Source organism: Musca autumnalis, unplaced genomic scaffold (genome assembly GCF_047663935.1).
Source record: "Musca autumnalis isolate F117 unplaced genomic scaffold, ASM4766393v1 scaffold_1, whole genome shotgun sequence".
Classification (NCBI taxonomy): domain Eukaryota; kingdom Metazoa; phylum Arthropoda; class Insecta; order Diptera; family Muscidae; genus Musca; species Musca autumnalis.
Window position 1 is genome coordinate 283,127,834 of NW_027411644.1, and position 19,816 is coordinate 283,147,649.

The following is a 19,816-nucleotide window of genomic DNA, read 5'->3' on the forward strand; positions in this document are numbered from 1 at the left end:
GTACTTCGTTAAGATTTTTATTTTTATTTTATTCACACTTTTTAGAGAGACTCGTTTACGCTCGTCAAAAGAATAATTGCAGTTTTTTCTATGTTTCTTCTTGGGTAAACATTTAAATCGCATTTGTAAGTTTATAAATGTTGTTCATACAATATGTGTGTGTACAGTACTTAATAGTTGCAAGAACAACATGTATGTATGTGTAAGGAAACGTTTCTTTAGCAAATAGGTACACCATGTGTCTGCTTCCTATTTATTGATGCGCATTTATGAGAAAACAAGTAAGAACGGCGTTAAGTTCGGTCGGGCCAAACTTGTTATACCCTCCACCACGGGTTGTATTGAAGTGAAATGGAACAACTAATTTCCTTAAGTTCCAACGAAGACAAAGTTCCAAATTTCAGCCATTTCGGTGGATTTTTGTGGCCACGACCTTCAAAATATCGAAAATCGGGAGGTTCGAATCAATTGATAACAAGTAAAAAGATATCAGTCGGCTTTGCCGACAGAGATATACCCTCAGCCTGTGTATATTGAAACAATTTTTTCCAAAATACGTATGTATTTGGGGGTTTTAAAAATGTTGGGCTTTTGAACCGACAAAAATTTTGATTAGGATTAAAGATCAAAAGTTTTGCGGAGGAGATACTAAAAGGAATGGATCGACATTGACCATTATGAAAGTGGATCTCCAGCCACAACATATGGTGCCATAGGGGGTTTTTACACTCTTCGGACTATTTGCTCAAGAAGTATGGACTTGCCCCTAAAAAAACTTTAACCATCGTAATTGAGGCAGCGAATGCAAGTTGCTTCAACAAAAATCAAAGTGATTCGATATTAGGTCTTAAAGTGAACTTATCAGAAATTTTGTGTGGGAGGTACCGGATGGAGTGGACAAATATAGTCCATACTTGAACCTGATCTATATCTGGTAGATATATTAGGATAGGTAAAGTATAGACCAATTCGGCCACTCCCTTCAAGAGTTACCGTACGAAAAATTTTTCCGAACATTTTTGAACTTTTGTGGGGGAGGTACCTGAAGGGGTGGACCGATATGGCTTATCTTCAAACTTAAACTATGTTTGGACAAAATATTACTAAGGCCGTATTTTTGGACAGAATCGGCAGATCGTTCGAGAGTTATCTTGCGCTCCAACCACCTCACACGGTGTCATAGGGGTTTTTTGCAACTTTCATGCTATTTTCTCAGGAAGTATGAACATGCCCCTGATTAAACTTGTACCCTCGTATGGAGGGCAGTAAATACTAGTTGCTAAAACAAAAATCAAAGCGATTCGCGAGATGGCCCTAAACTGAACTTTTCCGAAATTTTGTGTGGGAGATACCCGAAGGAGTGGACCTATTGAGACCATATTGAAACCTCATATAACTCTGGTAGAAAGTTTACGCTATACAAAGTATGGACCAAATCTGTCACTCCCTTCAAGAGCTATCGTGCGCACAAACTTTCCGAACATTTTCGAACTTTTGTGGAGGAGGTACAGGAAGGAGTGGACCGATGTAGCTCATCTTCGAACTTAAACTAAGTTTGGGCAAAATATTACGAAAGCCAAAATTTGAACCGAATCGGTTCATCCATTCGAGAGTTATCGTGCGCTCCAGCCAGCAGGACAGACAGACAGACGGACAGACAAACGGACGGACATGGCTAGATCGACTCCAAATTGTCTGAAACACATTTCGTCCAAACATACTTGGGGTCTAAAACCATTATTTCGATGAGGCACATTTTTATCGTATCAAAGTGTATATACCCTCCTTAGCCTAAAGGCTGAGGGTATAATGAGGCTAAAACCTTCAAAATACCGAAAATCGGGTGGTACCGTTCTATGTAGGCTATATCAAAACGTGGACCGATATAGCCCATTTGCAATACCAAACATCCTAAGAGTAGTAGAATTTTCCATACCAAATTGCAAACGTCTATCTTAAAAATTGTGAGCTGTATTTTGATTTCAACGACGGACGGACGGACATGGTTATATCGACTTAGAATTTTACACTGATCAAGAATATACATCCTTTTTAGGGTCTCCTATGAATATTTCGATGTATTACAAACGGAATGACAAATTTAATTATACCCTCCATATTATGGTGGAGGGTATAAAAATGTGTGGAATATATTAATATACTCGTATGTATGCTTGTATGTAGGGTGTCACAGTGGTGCAACGATAAACATGCCAGCCTTGCTCGATACCCCAAGGAGGCCTCATCACATTTTTCAGTGGTAGTAAAAAAACCACCTCGGCGTAACGTAGACAAAATTTTCTGATTATTTCAGGCATTTAAAATATCTTTTTGAGACACGCCATTCGGACTCGGCGATAGTAAGAAGGTCCCATGTTATTGAGTTATATGTATCGGAGTGCACATACTGATACTGGGGTAGTCCCCCAAACCCCTTCGTGGAAGTTCGCAGAATATATGTGTATACATTAGAGTGGGGCGATTTGAACACCATCACGGGCGCCTGGAGTTTCTGATTCTTGGGATTGTACTGAGCAAAAAAGTCAACTAGACCATATGTCTACGGTGAAAATCGAGCCCCCGGATTTTGACTTGAGGTTTTTTTCAATGATTTTTGGATATTTTGGCATATAACAACCAAACCACTGAGTTTTTCGATCCAACAAAAAGACAACAATTGTAGCCAAGACAATAATAAAGAACTCTCTAGTACATCGCAAAAGCATTGGAATGCTCCTTCAGGTAGTTATGGCCCCGAGAAGGTGCACATTTTTCGGAAAATATCGATAAACGACACTGTGCTACAAAATGGAACTCAAAGTCAGTGGGTGGAAAATTTATTTTGGAGATGAAAGCCCTTGGTGAGTATACTGAGAACCCAAAAGGAAATTTTCACCATAGGTCAAGTTTCCGAGATATTGCGTGATTAATGGTTTAATTTTGGCCCCTTAATTTGTGATCAAATAGCTTTATATCTCTCTAAAGCGTTATTGTAGCTTCATTTTGAGATTACATGTCTTCAGTCAAATCGAATGGTGAATCTTTTTGTAGAATATTTCATCCCTCTAACTCAATTCCTTTCATGTCCTTTTCGTCCTTTATTTTTTGAACCGTAGTAAAAGTACCACAAGGCGAGATTTTACAGCATCCAAATATTCTACAAAAATGTTGTTCAGAAGATTTTAGGTACGGTTCTCATTGATGACCAATCGATATTTCCCCGTTTTCATGGTCCTTTTTGACATTTTACCGGTTTTTGTTCAGAAAACTATGTTTTGTTTTTATATATATTCGTTATTGGTCTGTGGTGCTTCTGAAATACTTACCATAAATAGCTCTTGTAATGACGAACACGTTAATAACAAATTTTATTGCAGGACAGATCCGGTTATCTAAATTTTTGAAACGGATATTCTGATATTAAAACCGATTTTGGAACCGGTTTTAAGTAACCGAATATGTATACCATTAGAAAGCTAATAAAATGGTCAATCAAATGACAGCAAGTAGCTGATTACAACTTTGTCGGACGAAAAGGACATGAAAGGAATTGAGTTAGAGGGATGAAATATTTTACAAAAAGATTCACCATTCGATTTGACTGAAGACATGTAATCTCAAAATGAAGCTACAATAACGCTTTAGAGAGATATAAAGCTATTTGATCACAAATTAAGGGGCCAAAATTAAACCATTAATCACGCAATATCTCGGAAACTTGACCTATGGTGAAAATTTCCTTTTGGGTTCTCAGTATACTCACCAAGGGCTTTCATCTCCAAAAGAAATTTTCCACCCACTGACTTTGAGTTCCATTTTGTAGCACAGTGTCGTTTATCGATATTTTCCGAAAAATGTGCACCTTCTCGAGGCCATAACTACCTGAAGGAGCGTTCCAATGCTTTTGCGATGTACTAGAGAGTTCTTTATTATTGTCTTGGCTACAATTGTTGTCTTTGTGTTGGATCGAAAATCTCAGTGGTTTGGTTGTTATATGCCAAAATATCCAAAAATCCTTGAAAAAAAACTTCAAGTCAAAATCCGGGGGCTCGATTTTCACCGTAGACATATGATCTAGTTGACTTTTTTGCTCAGTATAATCCCAAGAATCAGAATCTCCAGGCGCCCGATAACACTTTTTTCCTTCCATACAAATCGCCCCGGCCTAGTATACATCTATGAATGGTTGTTCACATTATGTAACGGTTTCACCTTGCAAGAGTATCAACTGAAACCTGTATCAATATGCTTTTCAAATTGCATATCACCATATTCATTCGTATAAAGATGCTTTACACAGCATCGGATTAAGAACAAAAGACTTTTATATTTACAGCCATTGCACTTTTTACTTATCAATGGAAACACAAATAGATAACAAAATGTCAGTCAGTAAGGAGATTAAAATCACAGGGAGATAACAATCTTTCAGGAGAATAAACACAATTTTAATCGTTTTAATGATATTGTGATTGTGATGAAAATATGATAAACTACATTCTAAACAAATAGTTGAGAAGGTAGAGGTAAAGTTGAAACTGACCACGATTTTTCCTCAAGTAAAATTTAAAAATATTAATAAAGCAATTTTAAAAAATTAGAAAAAATTGGCAACATTTGCCAAGACTAAATATTGGTATTCCTTATAACCGGGGATCTTATTTATCAGACTAAATCGAAAAAATTGATATATGTTTACGTCATTCAGAAAAAAAAATCACAATTTTCCCTCAAGAAAAATTAAAGAAATGTTAGTAAAGAAATTTTAAACAGGTAAAAAAGTATCAGTCGGCTTTGCCGACAGAGATATACCCTCAGCGTATGTGAATTGAAACTTTCATCTATGGTCAGATCGAATGTATTTATGGTCTTTTCATTATTTTGTGTCCTTTTTTGGACATTTGAACTTGCCGACGAAAATATGGATTAGGATTAAAGTTCAAAAGTTGCAGAGGAGGTACTTAAATGAATGGACCGACATAGTCCATTATGGAAGTGGATCTTATTTTGGGAGTCATATCTTTTCGATAGATATCGCGCCCACTAGTCATTTCAGTGGGTCATCGTATAACTTATGGACCAGTATGCCAGGGAAACATAATACCGTTGTAAGCAGAACAACAACGAACAGCATCGTCATACATTTCCAAAGGATCTTCGAACAGACCATAAACTACACTTAGAGACAAATGTTGAACTTTTGTAGAGGAGGTACCCTAAGGTACCTCCATTTTAGAAGTAAAACTAAATTTGGACAAAATATTAGGAGATCCAAAGTTTGGGTCAACTTTGTTCAAGAGATATCGTGCATACAGTTTAAGTGACATTTTTTAAACATTCGGTTCGAACTGAAAGTATGACAAGATATCAGGATGGCCAAATTTTGCACCAAATGGGTTAGTTCGCGAGTTATCGTGCTCCCCAGCCACTACATATGGTGCCATAGGGGTTTTTTACACCTTTCGGGCTGTTCTCTTAAGAAGTATGGACTTGCCCCTGAAAAAACTTTTACCGACGTAATTGGGCAGCGAATGCAAGTTGCTTAAAAAAATCAAAGTGATTCGAGAGCAGGTCTTAAATTGAACTTTTCCGTAATTTTGTGTGATAGGTACCCGAAGGAGTGGACAAACATAACCCATATTCGAACCTGATCTATATCTGGTAGATATATTAGGATGTGTTTAGTATCGACCAAATCCGTCAGACCCTTCAAGAGTTATCGTGCGAACATTTTTCCAAGCATTTATTAACTTTTGTGGGGTGGTACCTGAAGGAGTGGACCGATATGGTTTATGTTCGTACTTAAACTATGTTTGGACAAAATATTGCGAAGGCCAAATTTGGGCCAAATCGGTTGATCTGTTAGGGAGTTATCTTGCGTTCCTACCACAACAAACGGTGTCATAGGGCTTTTTGTACCTTTCAGGCTATTTTCTCAGGAAGTATATACTTGCCCCTGATGAATCTTATACCGTTATATGGGGGGCAGTGAATGCAAGTTGCTCCAACAAAAATCAAAGCGATTCGTGAACATTTCCTAAACTAAACTTTTTCGAAATTTTGTGTGGGAGGTACCCGAAGGAATGGACCGATTGAGTCCATATTGGAACCTCATCTAAGTCTGGTAGAAATTTCACGATGTGCAATGTGTGGACCAAATCGGTTATTTCACTTAAGAGTTATCGTGCGCACAAATTTTCCGAACATTTCCGAACTTTTGTGGTGGAGGTACCGAAAGGAGTGGACCGATATAACCTACCTTCGAACTTTAACTAAGTTTGGACAAAATATTCATCCGTTCGAGAGTTATAGTGCGCACCAGCCAGACAGATAGACGGACGAACATTGCTAAATCGACTCCAAATTGTCTGAAACACATTTCGTCCAAACATACTTGGGGTCTAAAACCATTATTTCGATGAGGCACATTTTGCCCGTATGAAAGTGTATATGGGCAAAACTGCCAATTATTTCATATTCCATTTCCAAAAAATTGAATTTTTTCTTTTCGCGCTACATCAACGATTTTTGGTACATAAGTTAAGAAAAAATTCCCCAGTACAAATCCGCTCGCGAGCAAATTTTTGGTTGTTGCGGACAAATGTTATCGCGGTTTTACTTCTGCTTTTAAGAAAAAATTGTTATAAAAACGCTTATTATTTTATTGAGCACAATTGTCACTAAAAAGTTATCACGAAGTGAAGTCATTAAGTAGATTGCACAATATTTGTAAAATGTTACTCAGCATTCGCGGAATTTACAAAAAATTGACAAAATTTTAAATGTAATCCGAATTTTTTGAAAATATAGGTCCATTTACCCGTCAAAAATTACAAAAAAGTAACAGTTTTAAAGAAAGACTTCACGGGGAATCAAATGAGACCAAACTTATAATCATCGGGATAGTAGTTAGGATATTATAGCCAAAATAAGCACATATTTGTGTTACAAAAAACAAATTTTGGTTTGGAATAATAGTTTTCACATGCATTCTAGAGTTGCAAATATTGGAAAAATTCTATAGGAGTACTTCTTTTATTTTTCTTCAAACTCCCAAAGAAAATGGGCGGATTTTGCTTTATCTACATTCACATAGAAGGTTTCCCATTGAGGAAAGTTATCGGGTTGATGAAATAAATCATTAGTCATTTTAAACGGAAATAGAGTTCAAATAAACCGCTTTTACATATATGCATTATTAAAATATGTGTAAATCGCGTAATTATCAAAATTGTTTTGTCCGCATGTGATTTTCATGTAGAGCAAGACCATATCTTTTAATTTGTATATATTTTTCGAAATGTAATTTGGACGCTAAGATGTAGCATCGGCTGCATCTTAGCATTAAAAACCCTATAAAACATCGCTAATTTGCGCAAAGTTCATACAATTTCGTTCCGCATCAGGTTTTAGTGTCACCGTGAAAATCTGCATCGATATGTACCTATTTCAAGGCAATCAGTCAAGAACCGTGGATGTAGCATCACACACTATTTTTGGGATAAAATGAATGTAGTTCCCTTATCAGTGAAATTTTTAAATCTCCGTTTCCGCAAAAAGGAAGATGCTGCACTAGTTTTTTCATAGTAGTGGAAGCGGCCGACAGAATACGCGATAAAATGTGCGATATTTTCGAAAACAATTTTAGGTGATTTTCCTACCTTGGAATTTCTCCTATCTCGCGTTTTAGTAGATGGATTTTAACGAGTATTGATTTATTAGATCCGCAACGTAAAAATCCAAAATTTGCAATCATGCACAAGTAAATCGAATGCCAATTGTACAAATTAGACCCGAAATATTTGATTTTTAGAAATTTGTTCGCACAAAATTTTCGTATTTGGATACAGATTTCTCTGAAGCTGTGAAGGCTACATTAACGACACATATATCAAATAAATCAGAATCGTGAGTTCTTCATTCCTATATATGATTTTTTGAAAAACCTGTTTGCGGAACGAAATTATAAGAAAATTTCAAAAAACACTTAAAATCTGGCTTCAAAATGTCAGCATCATTTAATGGTAGACGCAGATCAAATTTTGAAAAGTTATACATTGGTGGGATGATCCTTATTTAGTTGGCTTCTACTTTCACTTTGACAGGAAAATCGGGAAAAATGTGGTATAATCACAAATCGAGAGAAAACAAAAAAAGTCACGTTGGCTTCAACCCATTTTTACCCATTTTTTAACATAAATATAGCTACAGCTTCCGCGCAAATCAACTTTGAAGGCCAATATTTTTGCCAAGTCTAAAAACATTTCATTTTATCCAAATGCATTTAAATTGTACAATATACAACCACTATTCGCGAGTTATAAAGGGGTAAACCTTGGCTTCAACGATGTTAAATTTTCAATAATTTTGCCCATATACACTCGTTAGAATAAATGCTGAGGGTATAAATATCACCTACATTAGTTGTTTAATGTGGCTAAAACCTTGAAAATATCGAAAATCGGGCGATACCGTTCTATTGGAGCTATATCAAAACGTGGACCTATGTACACAATTTTTATCAGAAAATTTTTTGGTCCATTGGGAACCCTCAATGCAAAATTTCGGCGTATTTGGGCGTAAAACATATGTAAAATCTTAAAAATTCCGCAAAATCGGGAGTTACCGTTATATGGGGTCTATATCAAAACGTGGACCTATGTCCATAATTTTTATCGGAAAAGTTTTTTGTAAAGTGAAATCCCCGCATCTCAAAATTCAACCAATTTGGTTGATAAGTTTAGCTAAAATATTCGAAATACCGAAACATTAGGAAGTACCGTTGCATGTGGACTATCCCAAAACGTGGACCGACCTTCCCAATTTTTTGCTCTCGACATTGTCAGTGAACTATATGTATTTATACCAAAATTCATCTGCCAACGCCAACTCCTTTTATATTTGGCCACCGTTTATTTGAACTCGCGACATAGTGCAGCTTTTTTTTGAGGTTATGCGCCATTATCTCGGGAACTATGGACTTCCCCTCGAAAAAAATTACAACATCCTGTTACAACAAATTTCATAACAATTCGTGAGGTGTCACTAAACTGCACTTATTTCAAATTTTGTGTGGGAGGTACCTGAAGGAGTGGATCGATTTAATCCATATTCGAACCTGATGTATGCCTAGAGGTAGTATTACCATATGCAAAGTTTGGTTCAATTCGGTTACTCCCTTCGAGAGTTATCGTGCGCACAAGTTTTGCGACATTTTTGAACATTTGTTGGAAGGAAGTAGACCTATATGGCCCATCTTCGAGCTTAAATCAAACCTGGACAAAATATTTCAATACCCAAAATTTGAAACGAATCATCGAAACAGGACTGACATGGCTAGATCCACTCAAAATTGTCTGAAACGGATATCGTACAAACATACTTGGGGTCTAAAACCATTATTTCGATGAGACACATTTTTGGTCGTATCAAAGTGTATGTACCCTCTTTAGCCTAAAAAATATTTTAATAACCTGTCTTGACAGGGTTAAATAGTGCAAAATTCTAGCTCACTATCCAGAATAGCAATGCCGTATGTTTTTTACTTTTCTTGTTGTACTGTGTTAAAATTGAGAAATATTTCATGTTTATGCGAACTGTTGAAAACATTTGCGTGGTTGTGAACGGTGATAACGTAATTTTTTATATATAAAGTGTCATTTTTAGTATGGATGTATCAAGTAGAGGTATTTCTTAATATTTTAGAAAAAAATTTTCCTACAAAAGTGTTGTAGAAATATTCCTAAAAAATCTTCAAAATATGTCCAAATTTTCCACAATTTTGAATCAAGAAGGTAGTGAGACAATTTTTTGTATTTTTCTCTTGAGTGTTCTCGTTGATTTTCCGCTAAAACCTCATGCAGTTTTTTGCGCATTTTGAGTTATGTCAAAAATGGTGAAAATAGTCATGGGTCATAATTTTTTTGGCTTTTTGGGGTTTTGTTTTCATTTTCTCTGGTCTTGTTGTACATTATGTCGTGTTTTGCATTGATGCCTGTGTTCACCCGAGATAAGACTATGTGTGCAGGTTTACCATTACTATATACACTCCACGTCAGTAAAATAGAACACCTAAATTTTTGTTAATCTTAGCTTATTTATGCCAAAACGAATGAATCGACGTTTTCAATCTTGTACGGATTTAAGGCCTATGATGTTCCGTATCAAACATAGAAAATCTTTTTTTTTCTATAATGTGCGAAATGATTTTCTGATAATTTTTCCGATCGTTCTATGAAACAGCAGAATTGTTCGCGGAAATGTCCTTTTTTGAACAATAAATTAAGGTTTTTATAAGAAATTTTGACGTTTTTTATAACACTGTGCAACATTTTTAAGGTGATCATGTGCAAACAATTCGAACTGAGGATTTTTTGAAAGTACAGACCCAAACGACAAGAAACCCCAGTTGGGTTTTGTTGTGTCAAATCCAGCTCGGATTTTATGGACCCATCTAAACATGGTTAAATATTGAGTTTTTAATGAAATTCGGGGCTATATCTCAGAAACCAATGTGAATCTTCTTCTGATCTCTGAATTGTAGATAAGGACAAGAATATAATATTTGGAGATATAATGAACTCGAAAAACTGCATTTATTGTCTCAAATTTCAAAATATATGCAAAAATTCCACAATTTTTATACATTTCGCACCGTATCTCCAAAACCGTTAATTTTTTCTGAATATTTTCTTTTGGAAAAATATTCCCTGGAATGTAATACACAACTCTTCAGAACATGCCATTGTTGTAAAATGCCTCTATACTATTGTTTTCAGTACATTTGTCAACGACGATTTAATAAAAATGTCAATAATGTAGTGAAATGCGAAATGCGAGAATAAACTGTTCGTGTGAACTGTGTTGGAAATACGTGTTGTAAAAGATATGATGCAAAATACCGCTGAAACAACATGAAGAAAGCATTTTAGAGTTTCAAAATGTTCTAAAGAATTGTTGAGAACTTTATTTGGAAGATTTTTTCAAAAGGTCACTTGGTTCAACTCCCAATAGTTTAGCCGATACTAACCAGAATTTCAGCAATTATGTAAAATGTTCTACATTTTATAGATATTGATGCCGTAGATGGAATTTTTCTTATGCGGGTTTTTCAATAGATAAGTTCTACTAGTTTAGGGCTACAATATTGCTAAAGACAGCAAGGCCAAATTCCTATTAGTTTCTGAGATAAAGGCCTGATATTTGCATTTTCAGTGTTGCATAGTGTAATTTGTTGAAAATGTTTCATCTTATAAGCATCCGTATGCGTCACGGGCGCCTGGAGTTTCTAATTCTTGGGATTGTACTGAGCAAAAAAGTCAACTAGACCATATGTCTACGGTGAAAATCGAGCCCCCGGATTTTGACTTGAAGTTTTTTTTCAAGGATTTTTGGATATTTTGGCATATAACAACCAAACCACTGATATTTTCGATCCAACACACAGACAACAATTGTAGCCAAGACAATAATAAAAAACGCTCTAGTACATCGCAAAAGCATTGGAACGCTCCTTCAGGCAGTTATGGCCTCGAGAAGGTGCACATTTTTCGGAAAATATCGATAAATGACACTGTGCTACAAAATGGGACTCAAATTCAGTGGGTGGAAAATCCCTTTTGGAGATGAAAGCCCTTGGTGAGTGCACTAAGAACCCAAAAGGAAATTTTCACCATAGGTCAAGTTTCCGAGATATCGCGTGATTAATGGTTTAATTTTGGCCCCTTAATTTGCGAGAAAATAGCTTTATATCTCTGTTAAGCGTTATTGTAGCTTAAATTTGAGATTACATGTCTTCAGTCAAATCGAGTGGTGAATCTTTTTGTAGAATATTTCATCACTCTAACTCAATTCCTTCCATGTCCTTTTCGTCCTTTATTTTTTGAACCGTAGTAAAAGTACCACAAGATGAGATTTTACAGCATCCAAATGTTCTACAAAAATGTTGATCAGAAGATTTTAGGTACGGTCCTCATTGATGACCAATCGATATTTCCCAGTTTTCATGGTCGTTTTTGACATTTACCTGTATTTTGTTGAGAAAACTATGTTTTGTTTTTATGTATATTCGTTATTGGTCTGTGGTGCATCTGAAATACTTACCATAAATAGCTCTTGTAATGACGAACACGTTAATAACAAATTTTATTGAAGGATAGATCCGGTTATCTAAATTTTTGAACCGGATATTCTGATATCAAAACCGATTTTGGAACCGGTTTTAAGTAACCGATTAATCGTATATGTATATCATTGGAAATCTAATAAAATGGTCAATCAAATGACAGCAAGTAGCTGATTACATGATTACAACTTTGTTGGTTCCGAATCTAGAACAAAAAAAAACCGCTTTCTTAAACCGATTTTGATGTAATATCACTGGGTTGACGTGGTTCAAACTTCTGAGTTAATGCGAAATTAATTCGTTCTTGATGAACTTTAAGTGCATGATAACAAAACAACATAACACAAATTCATCTCACAATAACTCAGAAGTTTGACCTATGGCATAACTGTCTTTCCAGATTTATAAAATATCTTAATCGACTTTCATCGCCAAAAAGAATTTTTCAACCGAGTGATATTTTACATCAAAATCGGTTTAAGAAAGCGCTTTTTTTTGTTCTAGATTCGGAAACAACAAAGTTGTAATCATGTAATCAGCTACTTGCTGTCATTTGATTGACCATTTTATTAGCTTTCCAATGATATACATATACGAATAATCAGTTACTTAAAACCGGTTCCAAAATCGATTTTGATATCAGAATATACGGTTCAAAAATTTAGATAACCGGATCTATCCTTCAATAAAATTTGTTATTAACGTGTTCGTCATTACAAGAGCTATTTATGGTAAGTATTTCAGATGCACCACAGACCAATAACGAATATACATAAAAACAAAACATAGTTTTCTCAACAAAATACAGGTAAATTTCAAAAAGGACCATGAAATCGGGGAAATATCGATTGTTCATCAATGAGGACCGTACCTAAAATCTTCTGATCAACATTTTTGTAGAACATTTGGATGCTGTAAAATCTCATCTTGTGGTACTTTTACTACGGTTCAAAAAATAAAGGACGAAAAGGACATGGAAGGAATTGAGTTAGAGTGATGAAATATTCTACAAAAAGATTCACCACTCGATTTGACTGAAGACATGTAATCTCAAATTTAAGCTACAATAACGCTTAACAGAGATATAAAGCTATTTTCTCGCAAATTAAGGGGCCAAAATTAAACCATTAATCACGCGATATCTCGCAAACTTGACCTATGGTGAAAATTTCCTTTTTGGTTTTTAGTACACTCACCAAGGGCTTTCATCTCCAAAAGGGATTTTCCACCAACTGAATTTGAGTCCCATTTTGTAGCACAGTGTCATTTATCGATATTTTCCGAAAAATGTGCACCTTCTCGAGGCCATAACTGCCTGAAGGAGCGTTCCAATGCTTTTGCGATGTACTAGAGAGTTCTTTATTATTGTCTGGGCTACAATTGTTGTCTGTGTGTTGGATCGAAAATATCAGTGGTTTGGTTGTTATATGCCAAAATATCCAAAAATCCTTGAAAAAAAACTTCAAGTCAAAATCCGGGAGCTCGATTTTCACCGTAGACATATGGTCTAGTTGACTTTTTTGCTCAGTACAATCCCAAGAATCAGAAACTCCAGGCGCCCGATAACACTTTTTTCCTTCCATACAAATCGCCCCGGCCTAGTGTATATGGTAAATAACAAAAATGTTTTGCAATCGATGAATCCGAGTTTCACCCTTTCAGAATTCGCGAACTGTTAGCATATTCTATAAAGTATGACTACAATTCTTTAAAATGAAGTGTTTTAGGAGGGATCCCATAATGTCGACCATTAAAATTAATTTTCGTGGAAGCTGTGTTGGCATCAATGTAGAAAAATGAGTAAAAATGGGTTGACGCCAACAAGTTTTTTATGTTCCCATGCGATTTCTGGCTTAACCTTACATTTTATAGACCTATTCCCAAAGAATGAATCACAGATTACTCCATGGGCAATAAGAGAGCAGTGTATGATTTTTCGATATATCCACTGCATCCACCTTAAATTGATGCTGACATTTTGAAGCCGGAATTTCGGGGTTTTTTGAATTTTTTTAATAATCCGGACGCGCAAGAAGATTATATTCCAAACTCATAACACGATTATAGAACTCATGATTTTACGTCGTTTGGTGCATATCTCATGAGTGTGCTCCTTACAGCATCCTAGTAATTGGATTCGAGAGGCCAAAATTTTATGCGTGAATTTTCATACAAAACATATTTTTTGCGTGTAAAATTTACAACGGTCATTCAATTTCCTTTGAAACCGGCGTGAATTTAGTTTTTTTACGCGACGGTTCTAATGAAGCCTTCCGCGATCGAATTCATCTACTAAAACCGCGGATATAGATACCTTTAAAATCGGAAAATCAGCAAAAATATATTTTGACAAATCCGCGTACTAAACCGCGATTTTCTTTAACATTTTTTACATAAATGGAATCCTTTACTCGCGATTATAATATTTGCGAAAACACGTGTCATAAAAAAACATGAGATACGCGAGTAATATGGGTATTTCGCCAAAAATTGAATGTGGAGGCACATCCGCGGTTTTTGAAGAATCTATTTGAAATAGGTGTATATTGACGTATTTTTGGTGGGCGCTGATGAAACCGGATGCGCATCAAAATGGCCGCTGTGTGAAACATCGAAATATGCATAAATATTGAAAGAGATTGATTCGCTTTATCCAAAATCGGATGCGCATCAACCGACTTTAACTAATTCGCGAATTACTGGCTTTTTAATTTTCATATCTTTTAAATGATAGTAATTTCAATATTACTCTTAATTTCCTATCCTTATAAGTTATCACAGTAAGCAGTTAAGCTTTCACGATGGTAAACCATATATTTTGATAAAGTTTTAGCAGAATACTTTAATTTATGTATTAGATTTTAGCGAAATACTTGGATAACTCTCAAATATTTTTTTCTAATTTTTCGAAACAAACCAAAAAATATATTTGTAACAATATTTTCCAACAATGAGTTGATTCTCTTTTGTTGTTGTTATAATGTGCAATTTATAAAGCCAATGTTTATAATTTTGGTTTCACATTTTTTTACGCGTTATCTAGTTTCTTGTTGAAAAACAAGAAATAAGGGAACTGATGAAGATCTGTGACGAGATCTGAAACTATAGTATTCCCTGCCTTACCCCTTGGTAAACATCGCCAATTTTTTCCCACTAATAAATTAAAGTTGTTTTAATAAAATATTAAAACAACGACTATGGGATTAAGCCTGACTATTTTGAAAAACAAAATAGTTATCTAGTTTCTGTACGTATTTTTAATTTAGTTTTTTAGAGGTATATACGGACTCTGAGTTAGTATAATTTAAATTTATTGCCAGATTTTTTTTAATTTTTTTGATTTTCCGCGAAAATAAAAACACATTTTGGAAATTTTGGTGCATCTACGGATGGATATCAAATGCTGTTACTGATATATGCTTACATTTTCTCAATACAAAACGTAAGAAATTTTAAAATATTTTTTCTTTATAAGAGGATAAAAACCGCTATAACTTTTGCGCGCATCGGCCAATTTCGTGAACGCGAGCAGATTTGAAATCAGATTTTTTCCTTTAACTCTATACCAAAAATCGTAGATGTGCTCGCGAAATTTTTTTTTAATTTTTTTCAAATGGAATTGTAAAGGAATTTTGTTATTTACCATATATAGTAATCGGAACTTTATATATTTTTTATGTGAATTAATGGCGATGGAAGTTAATGCCTGCAATTTGGACTTCATTTCGTTCTTAGAAATTTTCACATTCCACTCTATTTGCAATTACCAGGTGATACAGTAATCGCAGCTAATATTTACTTTTGCTATGAGAATATACTTTTGCTTTAACAAAATAATGAAGAAATATTACTTGAATTTTGTCAACAATATTTTATTGTTCTAATCTTTTTGATGCATTTCTCGCTACAAAAAATTTTGACATGATGAAAAGAATAAGTGGCGAATTTACCACCTGTGTAGGTTACACACGAAATTAATTAATTAAGAAATACATAAAAACCCTATATTCCTACATACAAATTTTAAGGAATGCAAACTAAGTATTAAAAATAAATTTCAACTGATTACTGATCAACCAAAATAAGTTTCAGCAATACAAATGAAATCAACACAACAAATCAAGAAAAGTTTATAAAACCTCGAAATATCAGTAAATATTACAAAAATTTAATTGAAGCTGAAATAAAAAATGCGCACAAGGCTAATTGTTGTATGTTTTGGATCTGAAAAAAATGACATTTTGGAAATCGGTGACTACTCTAGCTCAAAAACTACTACCAATATTTTTGTAAGCTTATTTATGACATCGAAATCTAGTCCTTTATCGACCGATGTGCTTAAAAAATATTAATTTGTAATTTTATGATCAAATCGTGGCCGTTGTAAGGTAAAAGTTTTGATTTGACTGTACACTATTTTGTCATCATTTTGTAAAATCGGAATATGAAAGACAAAATTGTTATATCCTAAATCAGCAAAAAAAAAAAAAAAAAAAAATGGGAAGATAGGTTCATTCGTTTTCGAGTTAAAGTGGAATCGTAAGACCAAGGCTTCAATCAAGTTTACAAGTGGAAGACAAAATAAAGACAAATATTCTCCGTCTCCTCCGAGTGGTCAATACATCTTTAGAAGTACTTCGATTCAGATGGATAAATTTTATATTCAAAATGAAATTTATACTTCGGTAAGCTTTGCCAGGGATATATTCGTCGTCTATGAAAGCCTGGTCTTTGTTCAGATCTAGTGGTGTAGGGTATCACATGGTAGGCCCCATCGTCTTTAGCCTATGCTGCAAAGGAATGAGAACAACGTTTTCACTCAAAATTATAATTTTTATAGTTCACAAAAACGTTCACAAATTTTCTTTCACTTGTAAATACACACAACAAATCACCTTTCGTCACCTTTCGATTGATTTCTTATCAACAACAATTAAGAAAAAACGCTGAAACAAAAACTTATCACTGCGAATCATTGCGTTTTCGTGTGAAGTGACAACAAACAATTTTTGATTAATTGTATTCAATTAACAAATAATTACCTTAAACTGTTTAAAGGCGATAAAAAGAAAGAACATTTATCGCAAATGTCGTCGACGTCGTCTTGGTATTGTTTAGATAACGCGTTTAAAGTAAGGTGAGTCTACATAGGCAACAATTAAAGAAGTAAACACAATCGGACAACGTTTATGTTTGGCCAAAAAAATTAACACAGTTTTTTTTTCAAATATTTTATTAGTATTTCATCAGAATTTCCATCAGCAACACGGCATAGAGAACGGATCTCATTCTAGCACTTTCACGAGGATATTTTTTACAATTTAATGATATTTCATATAAAATTATTTTACATATATTTTGTTTGCTTTTTTTTCCTTCACAATCGCTTACTACCGCATAGGAATTCCCGTACCAACTAGCGCGTTTGAGGTGATACACTACAGAATAAAAGTGAAAACCCAACTAAGCTAATCTACAATACTTTCCCCGTGGTAGGTGGGGGGTGGTGAGTGTATTAAACTGCATATGTATGCGGACAAGAATACTGATAATAATGATTGTCATCACCAGCATTACCGGCTAGATGAGCGGCTTGTCTTAGTGATAATTCTTGAAAACAAACGAAACGAGGCAAAAAATTGAAAATAATAAACAAAAGCAATTTAGTAATTTAAAATCATGCCTGATGGTAGTAAGTAGTTGATCCAAAGTACCTACTCTAGCCTGTTATCGTAGATATAAAACAGCTAGTCAATCGTACAAACAAGCATAGAACTAAGTTCATTTACTTGATATGTATGTTTGTACATATGCACATAGATCGTATGTACATATGTAGAGCCGGTCGCATCTTCAAAAAATTATTACAATCTCCACAGACATTGACTTTCGTATTCTTATCTTTGTCTTTGATTATGTTTTATCCAATTTAGGGAAAAAGTACACTGTAAGAATTTTGTAGTTCGGAATATGTCAAACACATGAAATATATTTCATATTTTTTGTTTTTAAAGTAAGCCCAGCTGAATCACAGATTTGTTGTTTTCAAATTTTAAAAACAACAAGTCTTTAAAGTGGGTGTAGTTAAAATTGATTTACTTTAGGGAAGGGCAGAGAAATTAGTCTCCTCCTACGCCACGTGGACTCATCAGTTCTCTTAGTTCTTTGCGTTGTATTTGTATTTTATATTCTATATATATATATATATATATATATATATATATATATATATATATATATATATATAAATATATATAATATTTTATTATTCTTTTTTGTTATTTAGTAGTAACAAAACAGATGACAACGACACAAGGTCGACCTCCGGTACCTCCCCCACAAAAGTTCGAAAATGTTTGGAAAATTTGTGCGCATGATTACTCTTGAAGGAAGTAACCGATTTGGTCCATAATTTGCAACTCGTGAAATGTCTACCAGACTTAAATGAGGTTCCAATATGGACCCAATCGGGTACCTCCCGCACAAAATTTCGGATAAGTTCGGTTTAGGACCTGCTCTCGAATCGCTTTGATTTTTGTTTTAGCAACTTGTATTCTCTGCCCCCCATACGACGGTAGAAGTTTCATCAGGGGCGAGTCCATACTTCCTGACAAAATAGCCTGAAAGTTGCACAAAACCCCTATGACACCATGTGAGGAGGTTGGAGCGCAAGATAACTCTCGAACGGATCTGCCGATTGGGTCCAAAATTTGGCCTTAGTAATATTTTGTCCAAACAGGTACGGGTACCTTCCAAACAAAATTTCGGATAAGTTCACTTCAAGACCTGCTATCGAATCACTTTGATTTTTGTTGAAGCAACTTGCATTCGCTGCCTCAATTACGATGGTAAACGTTTTTTCAGGAGCAAATCCACACTTCTTGAGCAAACAGCCCGAAGGGTTTAAAAACCCCTTACGGCACCATATGTAGTGGCTGGAGATCCACTTCCATAATGGTAAATGTCGATCCATTCCTTTAAGTATTTCCTCCGCAAAACTTTTGTTCTTTAATCCTAATCAACATTTTTGTCGGTTTATACGCCCAAAATATTTAAAACCCTCTAAATACATACGTTTTTTGGGAAAAAATTGTTTCAATATACACAGGGTATATCTCTGTCGACCAAGCCGACTGATACTTTTTTACTTGTTTTAGTCCGGTCAAAATAGACATGCGTATAAGGGGGAAATAGCAAAAATTCCCACAAAGCTGAATTTTGGTGGAGAGCTAGGGTTGGCCATTAGAAGCAACGTCCTAAAAGTCCCCATCGATCCCATGTGTGCAAAACAAGTTATTCGGGGTCAAAGGTCATTTTTTGAGGCATTATTCAGTTTTTTTAATTATTCTCAAAAACGGTAAGACTTAGCAAAAGCCGGCTAAAGTAAAAGTTGTATATTCAATAATTGTCTACACGAGTGGTCTTTATGATTCTTAAAAAAAGACTTACCATTTTCGAGATATCGCGATCTAAAGGTCAAATAAAAAATTAGCCGCATAAGTACATTGTGAGGCGAACCGGTTAAAGCAACGACACTATGTGTTAGATACTTCCGTTAGCTTTCAAACGATATCCACTTTGCAGTAATCGGTTTACTGGAACCGGGTCTAACCCGGTTTTAAAATTTGGCCTTTCTTTTCGAATAACCGCCGAACCGGATCCGCAACCGTTGAAAATTATACATTTCCGTAA

The 19,816-nt window shown here is 34.9% G+C and overlaps 1 protein-coding gene across 2 annotated transcripts in view; it reads right to left on the minus strand.

Moving 5' to 3' along the window:
• LOC141389628 (organic cation transporter 1) overlaps nucleotides 1–19,816 on the minus strand; it is a 123,475-nt gene that overhangs the window by 80,706 nt on the left and 22,953 nt on the right. Inside the window, exon 1 of one of the 2 annotated variants that reach the window (XM_073961463.1) lies at nucleotides 17,167–17,589. The exons of the other annotated variant lie outside the window; for it this stretch is intronic. The gene's annotated coding sequence lies outside the window, so the exon portion shown is untranslated. Of the gene's footprint in view, nucleotides 1–17,166; nucleotides 17,590–19,816 lie in introns of those variants that run through there. 2 annotated transcript variants of the gene reach the window in all.